The sequence below is a fragment of the Heptranchias perlo genome, unplaced genomic scaffold (genome assembly GCF_035084215.1).
Source record: "Heptranchias perlo isolate sHepPer1 unplaced genomic scaffold, sHepPer1.hap1 HAP1_SCAFFOLD_129, whole genome shotgun sequence".
NCBI lineage: Eukaryota > Metazoa > Chordata > Chondrichthyes > Hexanchiformes > Hexanchidae > Heptranchias > Heptranchias perlo.
Genome location: NW_027138527.1, coordinates 261851 through 287042, shown reverse-complemented (window position 1 = coordinate 287042; position 25192 = coordinate 261851). Strand labels below are relative to the sequence as shown.

The 25192-nt window shown below is 44.2% G+C and overlaps 6 non-coding genes across 6 annotated transcripts; 2 read left to right on the top strand and 4 right to left on the bottom strand.

Moving 5' to 3' along the window:
* Window positions 1-767: 767 nt before the first annotated feature.
* On the top strand, window positions 768-840 carry trnak-cuu (transfer RNA lysine (anticodon CUU)). Its single transcript has one exon. It is a non-coding gene; the product is annotated as a tRNA-Lys (tRNA).
* A 78-nt stretch (window positions 841-918) lies between these two features.
* On the top strand, window positions 919-1002 carry trnal-cag (transfer RNA leucine (anticodon CAG)). Its single transcript has one exon. It is a non-coding gene; the product is annotated as a tRNA-Leu (tRNA).
* Window positions 1003-3498: 2496 nt separating this feature from the next.
* trnav-cac (transfer RNA valine (anticodon CAC)) lies at window positions 3499-3571 on the bottom strand. Its single transcript has one exon. It is a non-coding gene; the product is annotated as a tRNA-Val (tRNA).
* Window positions 3572-4011: 440 nt separating this feature from the next.
* trnan-guu (transfer RNA asparagine (anticodon GUU)) lies at window positions 4012-4085 on the bottom strand. The gene has a single exon. It is a non-coding gene; the product is annotated as a tRNA-Asn (tRNA).
* A 6447-nt stretch (window positions 4086-10532) lies between these two features.
* Window positions 10533-10605, bottom strand: trnav-uac (transfer RNA valine (anticodon UAC)). The gene has a single exon. It is a non-coding gene; the product is annotated as a tRNA-Val (tRNA).
* A 4089-nt stretch (window positions 10606-14694) lies between these two features.
* On the bottom strand, window positions 14695-14767 carry trnav-cac (transfer RNA valine (anticodon CAC)). The gene has a single exon. It is a non-coding gene; the product is annotated as a tRNA-Val (tRNA).
* Between the last annotated feature and the right edge of the window lie 10425 nt (window positions 14768-25192).

Below are 25192 nucleotides of genomic sequence, written 5' to 3'. Positions count from 1 at the left end.
GCTGTTAGACTAGTTTCCTCTCTCTGCTCTTATTTGGAATATGTTGCTTTTCTGTCTGACAACACTTGGTATCATCGTATTATGTTCGTCCACAAGAGGAGATCATTCGGCCCATCGTGCCTGTGCTGGGTCAAACACACGTATTAGTTCAAAATTCATTCAGAGATAGATTGAGTGCTTTGTTATCAGAAAATTGCCTGAACCCCCCACAGTCTACAGTTTTCCTCCTCGCTATCAACGACACGGTCAATTTTTGTGTCACCGGCAAATTTCTTAATCATGCCCCCGACGTTTAAGTCCAAATTGTTAATGTATACCACAAAAAGCATAGGACCAAGTACGGAGCCCTGCAGCACCCAACTGGAAACAGTCTTCCAGCCACAAAAAACACCCGTCGACCATTACCCTTTGCTTCCTGCCACTGAGCCAATTTTGGCTCCAATAAGCCACATTCCCTTGGATCCTATGGGCCTTTACTTTTTTGACCAATCTGCCATGTGGGAATTTTTCAAAAGCCTTGCGAAAATCCATGTCGACTGCATCAATTGCGCTACCCTCATCGATCCTCCTTGTCACCTCCTCGAAAAATTCAATCAGGTTAGTCACACACGACCTCCACTTAAAAAATCAATGCTGACTGTCCTTGATTCGTCCGTGCCTTTCGGAGTGACAGTTGATCCTGTCACTCAGAATTGATTCCAATAATTTGAAATGGAGTCTTTCTCCTGCTTGCTGCAATAATAGATAAGGCGGTGATGTACCATCAGGCCCGGCTAGCTCAGTCGGTGGAGTATGAGACTCTTAATCTCAGGGTCGTGGGTTCGAGCCCCACGTTGGGCGAGTATCATTTAAAACTTTTATGTTGCGTTCACTGGCCAACGGTGCAGAATTGATGCATAATGAAACGTTAAATTTGTAGTCAGGATGGCCGAGCGGTCTAAGGCGCTGCGTTCAGGTCGCAATCTCTTCTGGTAGGCGTGGGTTCGAATCCCTCTTCTGACATTGCTTATTTTTACGAAGACGTGAAAATATTTTATTTGTGGATTGGGCTGCAGCTGATTTTTCGACCAAGTTGATTTGCTCCTCCCACAAAAGCAACTGGCTTTGTCATGGAAATGTGACTTGAGAAGTTTCAAACGGTGATATGTTTGACATATTAATGACCTGGACAAAGAAATAGAACAGCAGTGGGAAACATTTAAAACGGTGATAAATAGAGTCCAGGAGAAATATATCCCACTAAAAAGCAAGAACAAACTAGCCAGAAATGACACACCAAGGATGAATAAAGAAACAAGGGCAAAATTTAAACTGAAGAAAAGGGCACACACTAGCCAATAAAGGAGAGAGGGGAATGTGATAAGACTGGGAAAGAAGTCTGAAGATCTATTGGAAAGGCAAAAAAGGAATATCAAAAAAAGCAAAGTATTCGAGACACATCAACAGCCAAAGAAAATTTACGATAGGAATATTTGCACGAAGTGATTTTTAGGTAGTCGCCTTTAAATGTTTCAAAGGCGACTGCGAATTTATGATCGTCTGGCCATTTCACCAGCCGTGTTGAAAACAAAACATGTCTCTTAAGGGGAGTCTATAACGAGGGGGCATAGATTTAAGGTGAGAGGGGAGAGATACAAAAGGGTCCAGAGGGGCAATTTTTTCACTCAAAGGGTGGTGAGTGTCTGGAACGAGCTGCCAGAGGCAGTAGTAGAGGCGGGTACAATTTTGTCTTTTAAAAAGCATTTGGACAGTTACATGGGTAAGATGGGTATAGAGGGATATGGGCCAAGTGCAGGCAATTGGGACTAGCTTAGTGGTATAAACTGGGCGACATGGACATGTTGGGCCGAAGGGCCTGTTTCCATGTTGTAACTTCTATGATTCTATGATTCTATGATAATAGGGCCACTAAGGGAGACACACGACAAACTCACAGGCAATGAGAGCGAAATGGCAGAAATATTAAATAATCACTTTGCTTCAGTATTTACCAGGGAGACTGGTATTGTGGGCATGACAGTAGAAGAAGAGATCAAAAAGATATGTAAAGACATTTAAGATCGAAAGGGGGGAGATAATTGATAAACTAATCAATCTTAGAGAGGAAATTTCCTGTTAGGTGCCTAACCAGAGTTTCAAACCGCTCAGCCACGCTAATTTCCGTATTACTGTTCAGGAGCTTATTTCACAGGGACACGATTACTGCGCTCCATTTAGGGAGGCTCAGTGAAAGGCGGAAATTGATCTATTAATAGAATCATAGAATAAGATAGCGCCATTCAGCCCATCGTGCCAGTGCCAGCTCTCTGAAAGAGCTGTCCAGTTCGTCCCACTCGCCTGCTGTTTCCCCATAACCCTGAAAAAGTTTGATGCAAGCGTTTATCCAATTCCCTTTTGAAAACTGTGAGTTAAGAAAAACAATATTGAAAGGGGTGCTGGGGCCTCTGCAGCGTCGATGTAGAGTGTGTGATGATTGAAGTTATCAAGATGTTTCTTTACACATGGTATGTTGTGCAATCATCCTGAAATATCTTCAATATCCAATACAAATTGAATTGCAAACCTGACGGACAAACACTGGAAAACAAGTCACGAGTGAACGCAAATGATCTCGGACCCGTTTTTAGCCTCACGGCACTTTAAATAAAGTGAAATAACTTTGCATTAAAAAGATTTGGAACTTGCATCTATGCCTTTATCTGTTCCATTTCTTAAAGTTGCTGGCGTCTGATGATGTACACGCCTCTGCTCCCTCCATTGAACAAGAAAGGAGGTGTTTGACGTTGACGGGACCTGTTGGTTATGAGCTCATCCTTTGCATTGAGTGGGTTCGCGTCCTTGAAACGGCGTCAACTTTAGCCCAGCGGTGAACTTCGCAACAAACAAGTTCATCACCGTCTCACCGCGGGCACTGACTGACACGTTTATCGTTATTTCTTTCAGACCGAAATAAATAGGAACCGTGATTTTAAATTTGCACGAAGTGATTTTTAGGTAGTCGTCTTTAAATGTTTCAAAGGCGACTGCGAATTTATGATCGTCTGGCCATTTCACCAGCCGTGTTGAAAACAAAACATGTCTCTAACTTTCGCGTCTTTTTTCGAAAGGCAAAAAACATATTTCCCATGACCTCTGAAGGATGGACAAGTACATTTCAGAAAGCTGAATCAAGTTCACCAGCCTTTTAATCCGGAGTCAGACCTTTGCGCCACGCACTCTGAAGACAGGCTCCTGGATGTTATTATATTTTTGAATGTTTCTCAAACACCGTTTCATGTATTGGTTGAATGGATGAGGCTTATCAAATCTCCGCCAGATCCCACCGGTAATGAGACAGCATTGGAAGCAGCCTTCACCCCCAATATCACGCTGGCATTCATCGCCTGCTCTCAGCGGACTCCAATAACAGGGCTTGGAGATATGGACTTTGTTCACATTTAATCAGCAATGTGAATCGTTCAATATTTAATCATTTTTAATGGGGACAACGTTTCAAAATATTTCCACCCGGTTTCGAACCGGGGACTTTTCGCGTGTGAGGCGAACGTGATAACCACTACACTACGGAAACCTGACACCTCCAACCTCGTGTTAGGGATATAACCCCTCAGCCAAACTAATTTCCGTATTACTGTCCAGGAGCTCATTTCACAGGGATACATTTACTGCGCTGTATTTCGGAAGGCTGCAGAGAAGGACAGGTGGTGATGGTCAGGCAGGGAATCTCAGAGCATCGCGCCGACACAAACATTTCACTGTTTTTTTTTCATGTGCCTGATATCCGACCGCAGTGTAAATTATGGCGAATCAGGCATGCTCAGATCACATTGTTCACAGAGTGTTTTCTTGCAGCCAAATCACACATTAGAAAACTTGAAATGAGATGAAGAGATCGGAGCCATTTAAAGTGCTCCCAGTGACTGCTGATCAGGAATTGAAACATGGCACCGGCTTCAGTGCTATCAGAATGAGGCAATGAATCCGAAAGTGGGACGAAAAAGGTGCAATTTTCGTCCCTGGGTGGGCTCGAACCACCAACCTTTCGGTTAACAGCCGAACGCGCTAAACGATTGCGCCACAGAGACCGTCTGGACATTTTTTTTGCAAGATACACTAAAGCAGCGTGTCACCTACCCAAAGTTTCATTTTGCAGCCACAGAAATGCAATTGACCACTATCAGTGTTACTTTTCCAGAAATAAAGGATGGGACATTGTTTGTGGAAACATGGAAACGGTCTGGTCTCGCTCAAAGCATCGATATCACCGACAACCAGCTCTCCTGCAACCGGCGCGCCCACCGGTGCTTTGTCTGTTAGTTAGTTGCACTGTGGGAGATCCTTCGCCACACTGACTGCAGCGGTTTAAAAAGCCGGCTCACCACCACCTTCTCAAGGGCTTTTTGGGATGGGCAATAAATGCCGGCCTCGGCAGCGACGCCCACATCCCATGAACGAATAAAAAGAATATATTCTGAGCGTCCTGATGCTGATGTCAGGTTTTGATCCCTGATCTGCAGTAACTGGGAGCTGAAATATTAATTGTACCGAATGCAAACACTCCCTGATATATTTAACACTCTTACATGCCTTCCCTGCTGGCCTCGTCGTTCGGCTTCGGTGTTTTCATCACGGCGGCCTGGGTTGGGAATATGCTGTTACAAAAAAGAATTGCCAATTTTGTCGAATCACAGCAAACTTACGGCACAAAAGCAAGCCATTCGGCCCATCCTGTCCGCACCGGCCGGAAATGAGCTACCCAGCCGAATGCCACTTTCCAGCACTCGGTCTTTAACCTTGTAGGTTACGCCACTTCAAGTGCATATCCAAGTACTTTTTTAAATGTCACGAGGGATTCTGCCTTGACCACCCAGTCAGGCAGTGAGTTCCAGACCCCTACCACCCTCTGGGTGAAAAAAATTCTCCTCAGCTCCCCTTAAATCCTTCCACCAATCATTTAAAATCTATGCCTCCAAGTTATTAACCTCCCTGCTAAGGTAAATAGGTCCTTCGCCTCCACTCTGTCTGGGCCCTTCATAATTTTGTACACCTCAATTAAATCACCACTCAGCCTCCTCTGTTCCAAAGAAAACAACCCCAGCCCATCCAATCTTTCCTCACAGCCAAAATTCTCCAGCCATGGCAACCTCCTCGTAAATCTCCTCTGTACCCTCTCTAGTGCAATCGCAGCTTTTTTGACCAGTCTGTCATTTGGGACCTTGTAAAAGCCTTGCTAAAATCCATGTAGACGACATCAAAGTACTCCAGGTGTGTTCTCACCAAAGCCCTATTTAATTGCAGCAAGACTTCCTTACTCTTATGCTCCAACCTCCTTTCAAAAAGGGCAACATACCATTTTTCTTCCTAATTGATTGCTGTTCCTGCATGTTAACTTTCTGTGATTTGTTTACAAGTTCACCAAACTCCCTCTGAATACCGACATTTATTGGACTCTCACCTTTTAAAAAATATTCTGCTTTTCTATTCTTCCTACCAAAGTGGACAATTTCACATTTTCCCACTTTATCCTCCAACTGCCACCTTCTTACCCAATCACTTAACCTGTCCACCTCCCTTTGCGTCCTCCTCACGGCTTACTTTCCAACCGACCTTTGTATCATCAGCAAACTTAGATACATTGCACTCGGTCCCCTCATCTCAGTCATTAATATAGATTGTAAACAGCAATTGCAACTTAAATTGTCCGCCCAGGATCGAAAGCAGGGCCGTTCGCGTGTAAAGCGAACTGGTAACCGCTGCTGACTTATACTGGGCAGAGGGGAACTGACCAGTCACCTCTCTCTGCTCTGATTGGGACAGTTTTACTTCTCTTTAAACAACATCTCTCCTGTCCCACACTAAAATCATGGACCAGAATCATAGACTATTACAGCACAGAAGGAGGCCATTCGGCCGTGTTGCCGTGCCTACTCTTTGAAAGAGCTGTCCAATTTAGTCCAAAAAACCCAGCCTTTTCCCCGTAACCTTGCAAATCAGTCCTATTCAAGTACCTGTCCAATTGCCTTTTGAAAGTTCCTATGAAAGCTGCTTCCACCACCCTTTCAGGGAGTGGCGACCAGATCGGAACAACCCTCTGTGTGAAAAAAAAAATCTCCTCATTTCCCCTCTAGTCCTAAAAGCTCACAATCCTTCTCCACGGATGCCTTTTTACAAACATTTCATTCATCAAAACCACACAAGATAATCTGGAAAATGTCTTCATTTTCAAGTAATTAATGTTCCGAAGGAGCTCCCTAATTTCCCTCCCCTTTATGAATCAGATCATTCTCATCCGGATCTTTTTCCACATGAACCGGCCTCCCCTCCCAGGGGCTGAGTTCAGAATCTTCGAAGGATACAGCTCAGAAGCAGGCCATTCGGGCCATCGCGCCCGTGCCTTATCCAACAAACCATGTACCAGATTCTCCTGAATTCCAGGGTGTGGAACGAAAGCGAACAACAAAAGCCCTGACATTCGACCGTGGAGGTACAGGCAATTCTGTGACAAACCGGTTTGTCTTTTTCCCGGTTTTTCCCTGTCTATCTGACTGCGTTTATCTCTGTGCGTGTGGAGCTGCAGGCTGATTTTGAATTCATAAGTGTGTTTGTGTATGTTTCGTGCAATAAATAAATGAGTGAATCAGACGCTTCTCTCCCTGACACTGGGGAACTAGTGAGGCAGAATTCAGAGCAGGGTTCTGTTTATTGTGAAAAAGGGAATGCAATATGAATTCCGGAATTATTCAGAATTCTACCAGCGCTAAAACCAAATGCGACCCCCGCCGTGATTTAAATACGCAGCTTTCTGATTTAGATTCAGACGCGCTAACGTTGCGCTACGAGGTCTGATGGTAGCGATCGGGTTATTTACCTTTATGAAAGTTTCTCATGCACCATTTCATTTATTTCAGATTTCCAAATCCCGCCCACTCCCACCGGGTATCAGGCAGCCACAGAAGCAGCCTTCACCTGTCCGCGGCAGCATGACTGCAGCAAATCCAATGACACACACCCGGCACCCAGAATCATCACATCACAGGAAAGGAAATGCTCAAAATACATAACAGGACGGGCAGAATCTGAAAAAACGCTGAGACTTTCGGTGTTTGGACTTTGTTCAGGACTGCTAACAGGACGGTGTGAAAATTTAAACTATGGATGTGTATAAATGGATGTCATGCTTCTTTATAAATTGAGTGTTTAAGTTATGTGTGCCATTTATAAATTTATTTTGATTATTTTTACAATATGATATATCTTGTTATAAATATATATGATTGCACCTGTGACACTTATAAATACATTTGGGTGTAACTGCTTGGTGGTTATCATTATATCTCTGTGTATCTGTGTTATGTATTTGTGTGTAATGAAAAGTAAGACAGAGAGAAATAAATATCCAGAAAATACATTTACAATATATACCCCACAAAAAAGGAATAACTAAAAGATATATCTAAATAGATTTGTAAGCAGCAGTCATGAAATGCATTTACATCTTACAAATCAGAAATATATTTTCAATCTAACACGGCTGCAGCCCAATATATTTATAACCATCTGTTGACAATGTATAAGTCGGGTTTATGGTTATCGAGTGGTTAGAATTCGGCGCTTTCAGCACTATGGCCCGGGTTTGATTCCCGGTCAGCGCATTTGTTTTTACAAAACAGTTCACTTAATTACGCAAAATTATACAAGTCTCTTAGATGATTCTTTCAATTACCATTAATAAACCCACAACTTTCTGGTTCACACTGAACGAAATGCTAACAAGTTTGCCGAGTCAATGTCGAAACGACGCGAACTTCTCTGACTTTCATCCCTTCTCATTTTACGCACTTTATTTTTGGAGTCTGCTTCAAAGTGTTCAGTGGTGATGAGACGAGGAATCTGGTGCAGCCGTTGTTGAATGTGAAAGGATTGCAGCCCAATTTACACGAGAGAAAGCTCGTGCCTGGAGGTTTGTGAGGAGCAAGTTCCAGCAAATTGTTTCTGTCCTGGGATTAAACCGGGAGTTTTTCGCGTGTGACGCCAACATGATAACCATTACACCACGAAAACATCTATTTAGTCCAGCCCAGGTCAGATGGAAGAGTTAAGGGAGAAAGTGAACTGCTGACTCCCACTTCTGGGGGATATCCCAAAGCGCTTCATAGAGGTGTAATCAAAAACATGGAATCATGGAATCGCAGGAGTCCATTCGGCCCATCGTGCGTTGGCCAGCTCTTTAAAATAAATGGTGCAATTTTAAAGGGGGTGCAGGAACAGAGAGACCTGAGGGTATACGTACACAAATCTTTGAAGGTGGCAGGACAAGTTGAAGAGATTGTAAACGAAAACGTATTCGGAATCGTTGACTTTATTAATAGAGGCATAGAGTACAAAAGCAAGGAACTTATGCTGAACCTTTATAAATCACTGGTTAGACCCCAGCTGGCCATCACACAATTCTGCCCACCACACTTTAGGAAGGATGTCAAGGCCTTGGAGAGGGTGCAGAGGTGATTTACTAGAATGGTGCCAGGGATGAGGGATTGCAGTGAGGTGGAGAGACTGGAGAAGCTGGGGTTGTTCTCCTTAGAGCAGAGACGGTTAAGGGGAGATTTAACAGAGGTGTTCAAAATCATGAACGGTTTTGATAGAATAAATCAGGAGAAACTATTTCCAGTGCCAGAAAGGATGGTAACCAGAGGACACAGATTTAAGGTAATTGGCAACAGAGGTGAGATGAGGAGAATGTTTTTACGCAGCGAGTTGACATGATCTGGAATGCACTGCCTGAAAGGGTGGTGGAAAAAGATTCAATAATAACATTCAAAGGGGAACTGGATAAATACTTGAAGGGGAAAATGTTGCAGGGCGATGGGGAAAGGGAAGGGGAGCGGGTCTAATTGGATAGCTCTTTCAAAGAGTTGGCACGGGCACGATGGGCCGAATGGCCTCCTTCTATGATGTTTCCATGCTGTGATTCTATGTTACGGAGCATTTTCTGATGTAGTGGATATTCGGGGCAGAGGACCAAGTGGGGATTGAGCTCGACGGCAAGTGTATACAGTTCGTTCAAAGGACTGAAGCCGATGGTTTCATTCTTCCCGTCGTTTAGCAGCAGGAAATTAGTCGGCCATGCAGGCGACTTTTTTTGTCTTCATTCATGGGATGTGGGTGTTAATGGCAAGGTCAGCATTTATTGCCCATCTCGAATTGCTCTTGAGAAGGTGCTGGTGAGCCGCCTTCGTGAACTGCACTTTTCATTGACTGTGTCATTGACGTTTTCTGGATAGAGAGAAACTATTTCCGCTGGTTGGGGATTCTAGGACTCGGGGGCACAGTCCAAAAATTAGAGCCAGACCTTTCAGGAGTGAGATTAGAAAACACTTCTACACACAAAGGATGGTAGAAGTTGAGAGCTCTCTTCCGCAAAGGGCAATTGATGCTAGCTTAATTGTTAATTTTAAATCTGAGATAGACAGCTTTTTGGCAACCAAAGGTATTAAGGGATATGGGCCAAAGGCAGGGATATGGAGTTAGATCACAGATCAGCCATGATCTCATCAAATGGAGGAGCGGGCTCGAGGGGCTGAATGGCCGACTCCTGCTCCTATGGTACATTTCCCCAAGTGTCTGTTCTCTCCACAGTTGTTGAATGACCGCCTTGTGCTTCCAGCATACTTTCGTTTAAAGCTCGGTTCAGGGACGAGCCGGTGGGCGTCAAAACGTGCCGTGGATCGAGACCGGGTTGGTGATTGCGGGAAGAGCAAATCAATTGGGCCGAAAAATCAACTGCAGCTCAAGCGGCAAATAAAATAGCAGATGTCAGAAGTGGGATTGGAACCCACGCCTCCAAATGAGATTGCGATCTGAACGCAGCGCCTTAGTCCGCTCGGCCATCCTCACTGACAAATGATTCCCTCATTCGCCACCCTTTCCAAATTGAGACCCCCCCGCCAGGAGACGGTTTCACTCACTCCAGTGCTTGGTGAGATAAATGCTGCTGGAAAGGCTCGGTGAGCGGGATGCCACCTCCCCGGGTTTTCCTGAGCCTATTGCACTTTATTCCTATTGAAACACGGGAATATCCGCAATCAGGAGCTAAAAAGAATTAAAAGTTGAATCACAGAGAAAGGGAATTCCATGTTGAATCTGATAATACAACCATCAGAGTTCCCTGGTGGTCTCGTGGTTCGGATTTGGCGCTGTTCCCTTCGTAGCCTCGGTGCGATTCCTGGTCAGGGAAGCAACTTTTGATCACTTGTTATATCAATCGCATGGAAGAGAAAAAAAAAGACAATCATTGTTTTAATCACCATTAATTAACCGATAAGGTTATTTTGCAGAATGAAAGGCCACTGAGGGAATTTGGAAAACTTTAATAATTTATTTTATGCGATGAACTTTTTATCCCTTCTCATTTTACACACTGTATTTTTAAGGGCTCGGTTTAAAATGTTCAATGCTCGTGAGACCACGAATTTGTGTTAAATTTAACAGGACCGGCTATTTCACAATGAGAAAATAAATTTGCCCCAACATAATGTTTCTGCCCGGGATTGAACCAGGGACCTTTCGCATGTAAAGCAAACGTGATAACCACTACACTACAGAAACCTCTGTTCAATCATCAGCCAGAAGTTCGAATGACTGCATTGATTCTCATTCATAACAATTCAATTGATCGAAGTTGCACAAGTCACAAAAGAAAAATGTTCATTTCAAAGTTATTAAACTCCCAAATGTGGCCTGCCTTGTTTGGACAGGGGATGACCCTGACGTCACAGCCTCAACAAAGCATATTCTCAACATTTCCATTGGGAACAGGAGGAGGCCATTCAGCCCCTTGAACCTGTTCCGCCCTTCAATGAGATCAGAGATGATCTGAACCTCAAATCCATTTTCGTGCCTTTGCTCCCTATCCCTCGATACCCTGACCCAACAAAAATCGATCGATCTCAGTCTTGAAAGCTTCAATTGGCCCCAGCATCCACAGGCTTTTGGGGGACAGAGTTCCCGACTTCTACTGCCCATTGTGTAAAAAAGTGCTTCCTGATTTCGAACCTGAATGGCATGGTTCTAATTTTAAGGTTATGTCCCCCTCGTTCTTGATTCCCCAGAGGAAATTGATTCTCTCTCTCTATTCTATCGAATCATTTAAAGATGTGAAACACCTCGCTCAGACTGCCCCTCAATCTTCTATACTCGGGGGAATACGAGCCGAGTCCATGCAGCCTGTCCTCATAATTTAACCTTTTCAGCCCCGGTAACATTCTGGTGAATCTGCTCTGCACCCCCTCCAAGGCCAATCTATCCTTCCTGAGGTGCAGTGTCCAAAACTGAACGCAGTTACTCCAGACGCAGTCTAACCAGAGCTTTATATAACTGGAACATAACTTCCACTTCTTTATATTCCAGCCCCTGAGATAAAGGCTCACACTCCGTTAGCCTTTTCAATTATTTTTGGACCCATCCGTTAGCTTTTACTGATTTATGGAAATGAACCGTTAATTCTCTCTGCTTCTCCACAGTTCCTAGCTTCTTACCATTTGGAAAATACCCTGACCATAGGTCCAAAGTGGATTACCCCACATTGATCTCCATCTGCCATTGTTTTGCCCACTCACTTAATCTATCAATGTCCCTTTGCAACTTTCCAATCGCATTCCACACTACTCACTGTACCACCTGATTTAGTTTCATCAGCAAACTTGGATAGACGACTCTCTCTTCCTTCATCTAAGTCATTGATAAATATGGTGACAAGCTGAGAACCCCGTTACAGATCCCTGGGGGACACCACTCATCCCATGCTGCCCATTGGAGGATGTATCCATTATCCCCGAACCAATTCTCTACCCATGTCAATGCATTGCCTCAAGTTTCATGGACTTTCATTTTTGCCAACAGTCTCTTGTGTGGAACCTTAACAAATTCCTGTCGGAATTCTATGTAAATAATATCATAGGAACATAGGAACAGGAGTAGGCCATTCAGCCCCTCGTTCCTGCTCCGCCATTTGATATGATCATGGCTGATCTGTGATCTAACTCCACATACCCGCCTTTGGCCCATATCCCTTAATACCTTTGATTGCCAAAAAGCTATCTATCTCAGATCAAAATTTAGCAATTGAGCTCGCATCAATTGCCGTTTGTGGAAGAGAGTTCCAAACTTCTACGACCCTTTGTGTGTAGAAATGTTTTCTAATCTCGCTCCTGAAAGGTCCGGATCTAATTTTTAGACAAAATGGTGGCAAGTTCGCGGGACATCTTGGACAAAATGGCTGTAATCACGGCGGCCATCTTGGACAAAATGGCGGCAAGTCCTTCACGGCTGTTCGACAGGAACAGAAGGAGGCCATTGAGCTCCTCAAGCCTCTTATATGGGAACTGAAGGCCATTCAGCCTCTGAAGGCTGTTACACAGGAAAAGGAGGAGGCCATTCAGCCCCTCAAGCCCGGTACATCGTTACTGGAGGCCGATCATCCCCTCAAGCCTGTTACATGGAATCAGGAGGAGGCCATTCAGCCCTTCGAGCATGTTATACAGGAACCTGAGGCCAATCAACCCCTCAAGCCTGTCAAATAGCAAAAGGAGGAGGTCATTCAGCCCCTCGAGCCTGTTATCTGAGAACTGAAGGCCATTCTGCCCATCGAGCCGGTTATACAGGAACTAGACGCCAATCAACCCTTCAAGCCTCTAAGGTAGCAACAGGAGGCGGCCATTCAGCCCCTCGAGCAACTTACACCAGATCTGGTGGCCAATCAGCCCCTCAAGCCTGTAAAATAGGAACAAGAGGAGGCCACTCAGCCCCTCGAGCCTATTATATGGGAACTGAAGGCAATTCAGCCCCTCGAGCCCGTTACACCACACCTGGAGGCCAATCAGCCCCTCAAGCCTGTTACATAGGAACAGCAGCAGGCCATTCAGCCCCTCGAGCGTGTTATACGGGAACTGAAGGCCATTCAGCACCGCGAGCCTATTACACTGGAATAGGATTCGGCCATTAAGCCCCTCGAGCTTGTTGCACTGGAACAGGAGGAGGCCATTCAGCCCTTCGAGACTGTTATAAAGGATCTGGATGCCATTCAGCCCCTCGCGCATGTTACATAGGAACAAGAGGAGTCCATTCAGCCCCTCGAGCATGTTAATGCAGGAACAAGATGAGTCCATTCAGCCACACGAGCCTGTTACACAGGAACAGGATTAGACAATTCAGCTCCTCAACCTGTTCCGCCATTCAATTCGATCATGGCTGATCTGTATCTTAACTCCATCTACCCGCCTTGTTTCCTGAATTATTAATACCCATGCCTAACAAAAATCTGCAATCTTCGTTTTGAAATTTCGTATTCACCCCAGGCCTCAACAGAATGAAGTGCTTCCTGACATCAACCCTGAACGGCCGAGCTCTAATTTTAAGGTTATTCCCCCTTGTTCTGGATTCCACACCAGAGGAAGTAGTTTCTCTCCATCTACCCTATCAACTCCTTTAATCATCTTAAACACCTCAATTAGATCACCCCTTAATCTTCTATATTCAGGGGAATAAAGCCTAGTCTATTCAACCTGTCCTCATAATATAACCCTTCTAGCCCGCCTATAATTCTGGTGAATCTGTGCTGCATTCCTTCCAAGGCCAATATATCCTTCCTGAGGTGCAGTGCCCAGAACTGAATGCAGTTCTCCAGATGGGCTCTAACCAGAGCTCTGTACAGCTGGAACATAACTTCCACCCCTTTATTTTCCAGCCCTCGAGAAATAAAGGCCAACATTCTATTAGCCTTTTTAATTATTTTTGTAACTGTCCACTAGCTTTTAATGATTTCTGTACTTGGACCCTAAATCTCTCTGCTCCTCCACAGTTCCGAGCTCCTCACCATTTAGAAAATTCTCTGATCTATCTTTCTTAGATCCGAAGTGGATGACCTCACATTTCCCCACATTGAACTCCATTTACCACAGTTTTACCCACTCACATAATCTCCCAATATCCTGGGAATGCTTGGTGATTTTGTTTGGTTGGAGAATGCTTGAAATCAGATTGTTATTTTTAAAAGATTCGAAATGATTTTTAACTTGTACAGTTTGAACAAGATCATTATTCCCCGATCAATAAAATGTCTGTGTTTTTCAGATAGCGGCGACAGTTCAGAGATAGTTGCCTTTTTGTCTACTTTAATGAAGTGAAATTTTGCTGATTTAAAATCAGCTGTATTTCTTAGCTTGAAAAAGCAGCTCCTCTGTTGGTGAGGCTTCATTCCCAATGTATCAGTGTTTCCGCTTATCCTGATATCAGTGCAACATTTGAAGGGTTCCAGCCCACTCGTTCGATCCAGTGCCGAATAGTGCTTGCTCTTCAGAGGGTGCCGCGGCTCCGGTTCGATTCCCGGTCAGAAAAGCAACTTTTGAACACTTGTTATATTAGTCGCATGAACTAATTGAAAGGCTGTGGCAAGAAAAAAAAACGATCATTGTTTTCATCACCATTAATTAACCGATAACGTTATTTTGCAGAAAGGCGACTGAGGGAAGTTTGAAATCATTTCTTTTGTGCGATGAACTTTTTATCCCTTCTCATTTTACACACTGTATTTTGAAGGGCTCGGTTGAAAATGTTCAGTGCTCGTGAGACCACGAATTTGTGTTAAATTTAACAGGACCGGCTCTTTCACAGATGAAAAAAACATCTGCCCCAACATAATGTTTCCACCCGGGATCGAACCGGGGACCTTTCGCGTGTGAGCCGAACGTGATAACCACTACACTACAGAAACCTTTGCTTTGGTGGTCAGCCAGAAATTAGAATGACGGCATTGATTCTCTTTCATAACTATTCAATTGATCGAAGTTGCACAAGTCACAAAAGAAAAATGTTCATTTCAAAGTTATTAAACTCTCAAATGTGGCCTTGTTTTGACAGGTGTGGGACCTGGCATCACAGCATCAATAAAGCATATTCTCAACATTTCCATTGGGAACAGGAGGAGGCCATTTCGCCCCTTGAACCTGTTCCACCCTTCAATTAGATCAGAGATCATCTGAACCGCAAATCCATTTACCCGTCTTTGCTCCCAATCTCTCGATACCCTCACCCAACAAAAATCTATCGATCTCAGTCTTGAAAGCTTCAATTGAACATCCACAGTCTTTTGGGGGACAGAGTTCCAGACTTCTACTGCCCATTGTGTAAAAAAGTGCTTCCTGATTTCGAACCTGAATGGCATGGTTCTAATTTTAAGGTTCTGTCCCCCTCGTTCTTGATTCCCCAGAGGAAATTGATTCTCTCTCTCTTTATTCTATCGACTCATTTAAACATGTTAAACACCTCGCTCAGACTGCCCCTCAATCTTCGGTACTCGAGGGAATACGAGCCCAGTCCATGCAGCCTGTCCTCATAGTTTAACCTTTTTAACCGCGGTAACATTCTGGTGAATCTGCTCTGCACCCCCTCCAAGGCCAATCTATCCTTCCTGAGGTGCAGTGTCCAAAACTGAACGCAGTTACTCCAGACGCAGTCTCACCAGAGCTTTATATAACTGGAACATAACTTCCACTACTTTATATTCCAGCCCCCTGAGATAAAGGCTAACATTCCGTTAGCCTTTTAAATTATTTTTGGACCCGTCCGTTAGCTTTTACTGATTTATGTAAATGAACCGTTAATTCTCTCTGCTTCTCCACAGTTCCTAGTTTCTTACCATTTGGAAAATACCCTGACCATAGGCCCAAAGTGGATTACCTCACATTGAACTCCATCTGCCATAGTTTTGCCCACTCACTTAATCTATCAATGTCCCTTTGCAACTTTCCAATCGCATTCCACACTACTTACTGTACCACCTAACTGAGTCTCATCAGCAAACTTGGATATACGACTCTCTGTTCCTTCATCTAAGTCATTGATAAATATGATGACAAGCTGAGACCCCAGTTACAGATCCCTGGGGGACACCACTTGTCGCATCCTGCCAATTGGAGTATGTACCCATGATCCCGACTCTCGGCCTCCTACCTCCGAACCAATTCTCTACCCATGTCAATACATTGCCTCAAGTTCCATGCGCTTTCATTTTTGCCAACAGTCTCTTGTGTGGAACCTTATCAAATGCCTGTCGGAATTCCATATACATAATATCATAGGAACATAGGAACAGGAGTAAGCCATTCAGCCCCTCCTTCCTGCTCCGCCATTTGATAAGATCATGGCTGATCTGTGATCTAACTCCATATACCCGCCTTTGGCCCATATCCCTTAATACCTTTGATTGCCAAAAAGCTATCTATCTCAGATCTAAATTTAGCAATTGAGCTAGTATCAATTGCCGTTTGTGGAAGAGAGTTCCAAATTTCTACCACCCTTTGTGTGCAGAAATGTTTTCTAATCTCGCTCCTGAATGGTCCGGCTCTAATTTTTAGACAACACGGTGGCAAGTTCCCCGGCCATCTTGGACAAAATGGCGGCAAGTCCTTCACGGATGTTCGACGGGAACAGAAGGAGGCCATTGAGATCCTCAAGCCTCTGGTATGGGAATTGAAGGCCATTCAGCCTCTGAATGCTGTTACACAGGAAAAGGAGGTGGCCATTCAGCCCCTCAAGCCCGTGACATCGTTACTGGAGGCCGATCATCCCCTCAAGCCTGTTACATAGAATCAGGAGGAGGCCATTCAGCCCTTCGAGCCTATTATACAGGAACTTGAGGCCAATCAACCCCTCAAGCCTGTCAAATATCAAAATGAGGAGGCCATTCAACCCCTCGAGCCTGTTATCTGGGAACTGAAGGCCATTGAGCCCTTCGAGCCTGTTATACAGGAACTAGACGCCAATCAACCTTTCAAGCCTGTCAGATAGCAACAGGAGGAGGCCATTCAACCCCTCGAGCCCTCTACACCAGATCTGGTGGCCAATCAGCCCCTCAAGCCTGTTACATAGGAACAGGGGGAGGCCACTCAGCCCCTTGAGCGCGTTATACTGGAACTGAAGGCCATTCAACACCTCGATCCTATTACACTGGAATAGGACTCGGCCATTAAGCCCCTCGAGCTTGTTGAACTGGAACAGGAGGAGGCCATTCAGCCCTTCGAGACTGTTATACAGGATCTGGACGGCATTCAGCCCCTCGCGCATGTTACATAGGAACAAGAGGAGTCCATTCAGCCCCTCGAGCATGTTACATGGGAACAAGAGAAGTCCATTCAGCCATACGAGCCTGTTCCATAGGAACAGGAGTTGACAATTCAGCTCCTCAACCTGTTACGCCATTCAAGTAGATCATGGCTGATCTGTATCTTAACTCCAACTACCCGCCTTGGTTCCAGAATCCTTAATATCCTTGCCTAACAAAAGTCTATCAATCTCCGTTTTGAAAATTCGGATTGACCCCCAGCCTCAACAGACTTTTGTGGGAGAGAGTTCCAGATTTCCACTACCTTTTTGTGAAGAAGTGCTTCCTGACATCACCCCTGGACGGCCGAGCTCTAATTTTAAGGTTGTGCCCCTTTGTTCTAGACTCCCCCAACAGAGGAAGTAATTTCTCTCTATCTACCCTATCAACTCCTTTCATCATCTTAAACACCTCAATTAAATCACGCCTTAATCTTCTATATTCGGGGGAATACAAGCCTAGTCCATTCAACCTGGCCTCATAATTTAACCCTTTTAGCCCCGATATCATTCTGGTGAATCTGCGCTGCAGCCCTTCCAAGGGCAATATATCCTTCCTGAGGTGCAGTGCCCAGAACTGAATGCAGTCCTCCAAATGGGCTCTAACCAGAGCTCTGTACAGCTGGAACATAACTTCCACCCCTTTATATTCCAGCCCTCTTGAAATAAAGGCCGACATTCCATTAGCCTTTTTAATTATTTTTATAACTGTCCACTAGCTTTTAATGATTTTTGTACTTGGACACCTAAATCTCTCTGCTCCTCCACAGTTCCGAGCTCCTCACCATTTAGAAAACTCTCTGATCTATCTTTCTTAGATCCGAAGTGGATGACCTCGCATTTTCCCACATTGAACTCCATTGCCACAGTTTTGCCCACTCACATAATCTCTCAATGTCCCGGGAATGCTCGGTGCTTTTGTTTGGTTGGAGAATGCTTTATATCAGATCGTTATTTTTTTTAAAAATAGTATTGATTTGTAATTTGTATGTTTTGAACAAAATCATTATTCCCCAATCAGTATAATGTCCGTGTTTTTCAGATAGTGGTGACAGTTCAGAGATAGTTGCTTTTTGCCTCCGTTAATGAAATTTCATTTTGCTGATTTAAAATCAGCTGTATTTCTAAGCTTGAAAAAGCAGCTCCTCTGTTAGGTGAGGATTCACTCCCAAAGTCTCAGTGTTTCTGCTTGTCCTGATATCAATATAACATTTGAAGGGCTCCAGATAATGAACAGTGAAACCCCTTCAGATTATCTCAGCCCACTCATTCTATCCAGTGCCTGATAGTGCCTGCTCTTCAGAGGGTGACAGATTCACACTACACTGGACCTTGTTTTCGACTTTAACTGACAAACAAATTGATGAAACACTAAGAGGACAAACAAATAGTAGCAGCAAGGCAACAGTTTTACTGTAAAGCTCAACCAGATCCTTACTGGAAAAGAAAATAATAAATAATTCACAAATACTATACGAAACTGTGACCGAACTTTCGAACATCCTGGTTCTGTGTTGTCTTTTTCTCACAAACTATGGAAGCTGTCGACTTGATGAACATTCTCAGAGATTCCAAACAGACTCACCAGTTTGAAAAAGACAGGCTGATAAATGGCTTCAAAAGAGTGACTGGGAGCCGGTCATTTTAAGCAGCTGTCTGTTTAATTCAAAAGCAGCTGTCAATCAAAACTGTACGAGAAGAAATGACCCCGAAGGTTTGTATCTGAATCAAATGTTTGACTTTGCGAGGTGCAGCCTGCCTTTAAGAGGTGCAGGCTGCCTTTAAGAGGTGCAGCCTGCCTTTAAGATTTGCAGGCTGCCTTCAAGAGGTGCGAACCACTCACGAAATATCGGGGCCCCCTGCTGGTGAGAAGCCGCTCAACAGCGCAGCCAGGCCTGACTGCTCGCAGGAATCAGGTAAATCACCAGGCAGCACCAATCTCACGGACTGTCTGCATCTCAACGACCGGGTTCAGGTTAATCACTCGGGGGTTAATCGACCCCCGCGCCCGGATTCGGGGGATATCGAATTTAACCCCGTACATTTCTTTATATATATTTTACATAGAATACAGCACGGCACAGAAACAGGCCATTCGGCCCATCTGGGTAAAGAAGTTCCCCTGAATTTCCTATTTGACAACAATTTGTGGAGCAGAAAATATAATACAATATATAATCAAATATTATATGTATATATATTTAACATCGAATGTACAGTACAGCACAGTACAGTGTCCATTCGGCCCGACTACTATTTCTGTTTTACAACAGCCACTTCTTTATATAAAATACAATACAAGATATCTTTATATAAATATTACATAGAATTCAGCACGTCACAGAAACAGGCCATTCGGCCTATCTCGGTAATTAAATATCCCACAGTGTTCCCACAGTGACCAAGTGATCCCACAGTGCACCCAGTGATAGTGCCCCATTGATCCACAGTGTCCCAGTGATCCCACAGTGTCCCAGTGATCCCAAAATACCCCAGTGAACCTGCAGTGTCCCAGTGATCCCACAGCAACCAGTGACCCCACAGTGCTCCCATTGATCCCACAGTGACCCAGACAAATCTCACGTGAGTCTCATTGGGTGCAGCCTGTGTTAAAGGCCTCGGTCAGTGCCCTGTGGAGAGAAAGCCTGTAGTTTGTGGTCAACTTACAGTTTGTGGTTTTATCCAATCAGCGAAAGATTTCAAACAAATTCATGACATTTAAAAGTGCCAAAGCAAAACGTTTTTTAAAAAACCTAACACACAGCATGATCCCTCACTCAGTTACAGGGACAATCTCTCAGCAACATTCAATTGCACAGAAACAAAGCCCAGTTTATAAAGGAGAAGAATCTAAGTAGTAAAAGATTGAGAGACAATCTTTATCGACAACAACTTGTATCTATATCTTACAGCAACTACTACAACATCAATTTGCATTATTACATGTATATGTATTTGCATAATACAACTACTGTTACAAAGCCTCCATAAAGATGTGAGGAAAAAGCAAAGGGGGAAATGGGACTAATTCGACAGCGCTTTCAAAGAGCTGGCACAGGCACAGTGGGGCGAAAGGTCTCCTCTTGTGCCATATTTACCATGAAACCTTAAATCTATGAAAAGCAACTTCAATGTCATAAACCTGAAACAAAATGGACACCAGTAAGGCAGTCATCTTATTGAGGGGCAAGGCAGCCATTTAACTGAGGGGCAAGCTGGACATCATACTGAGGGGCAAGGCTGCAATTTAACTGAGGGGCAAGGCTGCCATTTAACTGAGGGGCAAGGCGGCCAACTTAATGGGGGACAAGATGGTCATGTTGGACAAATTGGCCGCCATGAAGCTTAAACAAAATGGCCGCCTTGATCCTGAAACACAATGGCCACCAATGAGGCAGTCATCTTACTGAGGGGCAAGATGAAGCTTATTGTGGTGTGAGATACGGAGAGGGTTCATTTGCTGTTCCTGTTAAATCACTGTTGAACTATAGTTAAAGATACAAACGGAGTGAGAATGGCACTAGCTGGTGTTGAACACAAAGACAGCGGAGCAGTGAGGAAATCATGGACCAAAATGTGAACTTCTGCAAAAAAATGGATTAATATTTGATTATTTGGACGTAATGCTTCTGGAGAAGGAAAGACCAGACATTCAGATGAAAGGTCAAATGAGCCATTTTGTGTGGAGTTTGCAATTCCAGCTTCTATTAAATAAATCAGATTAAAATTGGATTCAATCTGAATGCAATTCTGAACTCGGATTTGGTTCATTTCTCCATTATTCATATTTTTCTTTAATCTGAAACAATAACAGTATTTGTAACAGTAACAGAGCAGGAGAGTGCTGCAGGACCCTGTCCAGTTTAGTAACACAGCAGAAGGGGGAAGAGTACATTGTGATTTATTACAGAATCCAGCAGCTCACTGGGAAGGATACACATGGGACAGATGGAGGAGCAAAAAGGTGCAAAGTGATTTCACACTTTAATTTGGGACAGTGTCTTTTTATCTCCAAAAGGTTAAAATGTATGTTTAAATAATGGGCTCTTTATCCTAAAGAAACTTCAGGCACAAACCATGGCTTTATGAACAAAAGAATCATTTATTATTCTTAATACACTCGAAAAATTTACATTAGAATTTTATCAACATTTTGGGAATATACCCGACTTAGAATTGCTTAAACACCAGTAAAACAACATATTCTGAATTCCCAAAATGAATAACCGTTTGGAAATCTTCGACTAAGCTGATAACGAAAGTTATATCCTCATGGTTGACTCAAACTTGCCTGGAAGATTCCAGGCGTTTTGATGGATACCGTTGTAGTGTAGCCTGTCTTACTCTTGTATCCAGGTCATCTGCTTCACAGGCAATCTGTAAACCAGCATCGAGGCATCAAGCTGGGAGGTTGCGAGCAGTCATGAAGATTCCAGGTGAGGTGGTGCTGCCAGGAAGCGAAAGGTGAGTTTGGAGCAGCAGTGGTGGATCTGCGTCTCTCCCCACTCAACTTCTGCCCAGCTTCTTTGTAACAGAGAACCACACCTCTGGGGACAGTACCTTATCAAAAATAGGTTCCTACAAATACAACCCACGATTGATTGACACTTCACTTGTTTTCTCTCAGTGTCCACAACGTATCCAAGACAAGCCGGCAGGAGTTCAAACCATCTCCAGCCCTCCTGGAATCGTTATTATTGCTATGGTGATCTATCCTCTGCTGTGTGGTCTTTCACAACGTGTCATTAACAATCCTTCTAACAGCCCTTCCTCCTTTTAATCGTCCCTTTCCTTCAGACATGCTGAAGCCGATTTAGCCTCAGGCTTTCGTTTATCAGATGAATGTTTACGACACAGAGCAGCTGGGAAACTCCTGCAGTAAGTAATGGTCAGGGTCAGGTACACAAGACTGAGTGACTTTATTGTGCAGCCTCCTGGCATCACCTCTCTCTTTGTTTCTCTCTGTGGATCTCCTTTTCCCTTTTCCTTCTCTCTATCTGTCTCTTCCTCAATCCCTTTCCATCTGTCTTTATTTCATTCTGTTAGCTTCTCACTCTCTCCAGCACTGCTTCTGTTTACTTCTTTCTCTCTGTTTCTATTTGAATTCTCGAACTCTTTGCATCTGTTTCTGTATTTCATTCCATCTCTCTCAGTCTCTGTTTTAATATTTGTATTTCTCCTCCTCTCTCCTGTTTTCTATTTTCTCCCTGCGTTCTGTTCCTCTTTTCCTCTTTCTCTTTGTCGTTTTATGTCTGACACTCTCCTGCTCTGAATCTCCCTCAGTCTCTAGTTATTTTGAATTGATTTCTTCTGTCTATTAACCTCTCCTCTCCTTTGTAATTATTTGTCAGTGTCTCTCTCTCTCATTATATATAGAGAAAGAAAGTATTTATTTTTCTCTCTTGTCTTAATAACTTACTCTTTATTTCTCTCCGTCTCTGAATAACTCTGTCTCTGCCTCTCTTTATTTCTGCACTTTTCGAATTGGCACATTTATGTTGTCCTTGTGTTCTCTCTCTGTCTGTCCCTCTCTCTGTCTCTCGTCTCTCTCCCTCTGCCTCTCTATCTATCTGTTTATCTCCCTTTCTCTGCCCTCTCCGTCTCTCATTCTCTCTATGTCCCTCTCTCCCTGCCTCTCTCTTTGCGTTCTCCTGGTCTCTCCCTCTGTCTCTCTCTCGGCCTCTCTCTGTGCCACTCTCTCTCTCTCTCTCTCTGTCTCTCTCTTTCCCTCGCTATCCTCTCTCTATATCTCCCTCTCTGTATCTCTGCCTCTCCTTCTTTCTCTCCCTCTCTCTCTCCCACTTTCTCTCCCTCTCTCGCCCTCTCCCTCTCTCTTCCCCCTTGTCTCTCTTTCTCTGTCTCTCTCTCTGTCTCTCTCCAACTCTCTGTCTCTGCCTCTCCCTCTCTCATTCTCTCTGTCTCGCCCTCTCTGTCTCTGTCTCTCTCTAATTGCCTCTCCCTTTCTCTCCCTCTTTCTCGCTCCCTCACTCCCTCTTTCTCACTCTCTCTCTGTTTCCCGTTCTCCCCCTCCTCTCTCTCTCTCTGTCCCTCTCTCCGTCTCCCCTCTCTCCCTTCCTCTCTCCGCCTCTCTCACCATTTATGTGAAGTACACACATCCTGATCAGGTCCACAGAAGTGAATTTGGTTTCCAGCTTTGCCCATTTTGCCTTGTGGTCAGTTAATTAAAGACAAGCTGAGCTCTTTAGTGATGCCATTTTGAGCAACAATTCACGTATCATCTGCAAAGCAAATGCTGCCTCAATAGGTCAGATTATCAATAAAATATAATCTCAGAATCAGATTTAAGATCATTTCATATTTCTGTGCTGTTAATATAAAATGTACTTTCCATCCCCCGGGAAGTGTAGGGATGGAGTATGAAATGGGATTTAGTTCTAGTGCTTGAAACCCTTCAGCTCTTTCTATGATTTCATTAATTTAACAATTAGATTGAATGGGTATTTCACCGCGTTCCTCAGCTCCTCTCTGAATTTAGTCTGTGTCAGGACATAAATACATGTGTTTGTGCAGGAACTGAGAAGCTGCAGCATCTTTGCTTTGTGATCTGTGAGATAAACAGGGTCAGTGAAGGAGTAATAAGACCGAATGTCTGCAATTCGCACATAAATGTAAAATACAACCCATGTCAGCCACAACAGTATAAAACTGCCCGATATACTGAAGAGTAAAATGATGGATTTCTTTCGGTTCTCCATCTCTGGATCACTCTGATTCTCTCCATTGCTGCGGCCCCGGAGTCCCCTGCGGACTCGACTGGACACTAAAATACACCTGACCGTCAGAACATTGAGCAGTAAAATCAGACAGACTGGGACACAAGGAGCTAAAATGAGGTGAAACATGTCAAATGCGGACCATGCGGGGGAAGTACGGAAGCTCGGTTTAACCTCACAACCCCAGGGAACATTATCAATTATATGATAAGGTTCAAATGTAAAATACCAGGGGATATTCACCAAACAGCCCAGCACACTCACTGTTCCCAGAACCACAGCCGCTGATTTCTCAGTGCAATATTTAGTTTTCAGCTTCTCACAACAAATGGCCACAAATCGATCAAAGGTGAACGTGACTGTGAACCAGACAGAAACATTCGTGGCTGCACCTCCCAAGGAGGCAAGAAAACTACACACGGGAGTAATGTCCAGGAATGAACCTGTGAAATAAATCATACCAATCCAATTCAATATCACACCAATGATAACGACCATGAGATCGCCCACTGCCATTCCCACCAGGTAGACACTGATACATTTGGAGAGACCGCACTTTCCTCGGGACAGGATCACAATCGCCACCAAGTTAACTGTAAGAGAGAGAAAAGGAAGCAGAGAAATTACTGATCAGACCTGGAGCCAAAGCAGCAGTTTGAGAGGATCTGGGGTGAAATTTCCAGCTTTGTTGCTGCATCGAAGGGTGGAAAGTGATTGATTGACCTGGGCAGCGCTTTCGGGCAGAAAGATGTTTTTAAACACAATGATCAATAATGAATTGGGAGATGGATACAGAACGTGAATAAAGTGAGCACCGGATCTAGTGGAAGGGCTGAGTGAGGGCGCAGTGCCGGTGGGGAAGGGAGAAGGGGTTTTACACACCGGAAATCCAGTGGATTAAAGCCGGATTTGGGCTCCAGACTGACGGGAAAGAGAGGGAAGGGTCAGGAAGGTGACGGGACATATAGAGGTACATCTAGTTTGTTGCTCCGGTTTAAGAGAGCTGACAGGAGCTGGCACTAAACGGGAAAGGCGGCTGAGGACCGTCCCAGTGAGTCAGAGTGGGAGGTCGACAAGGAAAAGGACATGTCGGAGCTGGTGCGGAGTCAGGAGCAGATAATTTGGGAACTTGCACGAACTGAAGTAAGGGATGAGGAGACAGAGGATTCAATGCAGTGAGAGAGGCTGGGATTCACAGGGAGAGACTGCAGCAGATTGTTTGAGGAAATCTAATCTATAGGTCCTACTAACACAATCCAACTATTACAATCAGCTGTTCATTTCTGTGGTTATTGGTGTCAGGC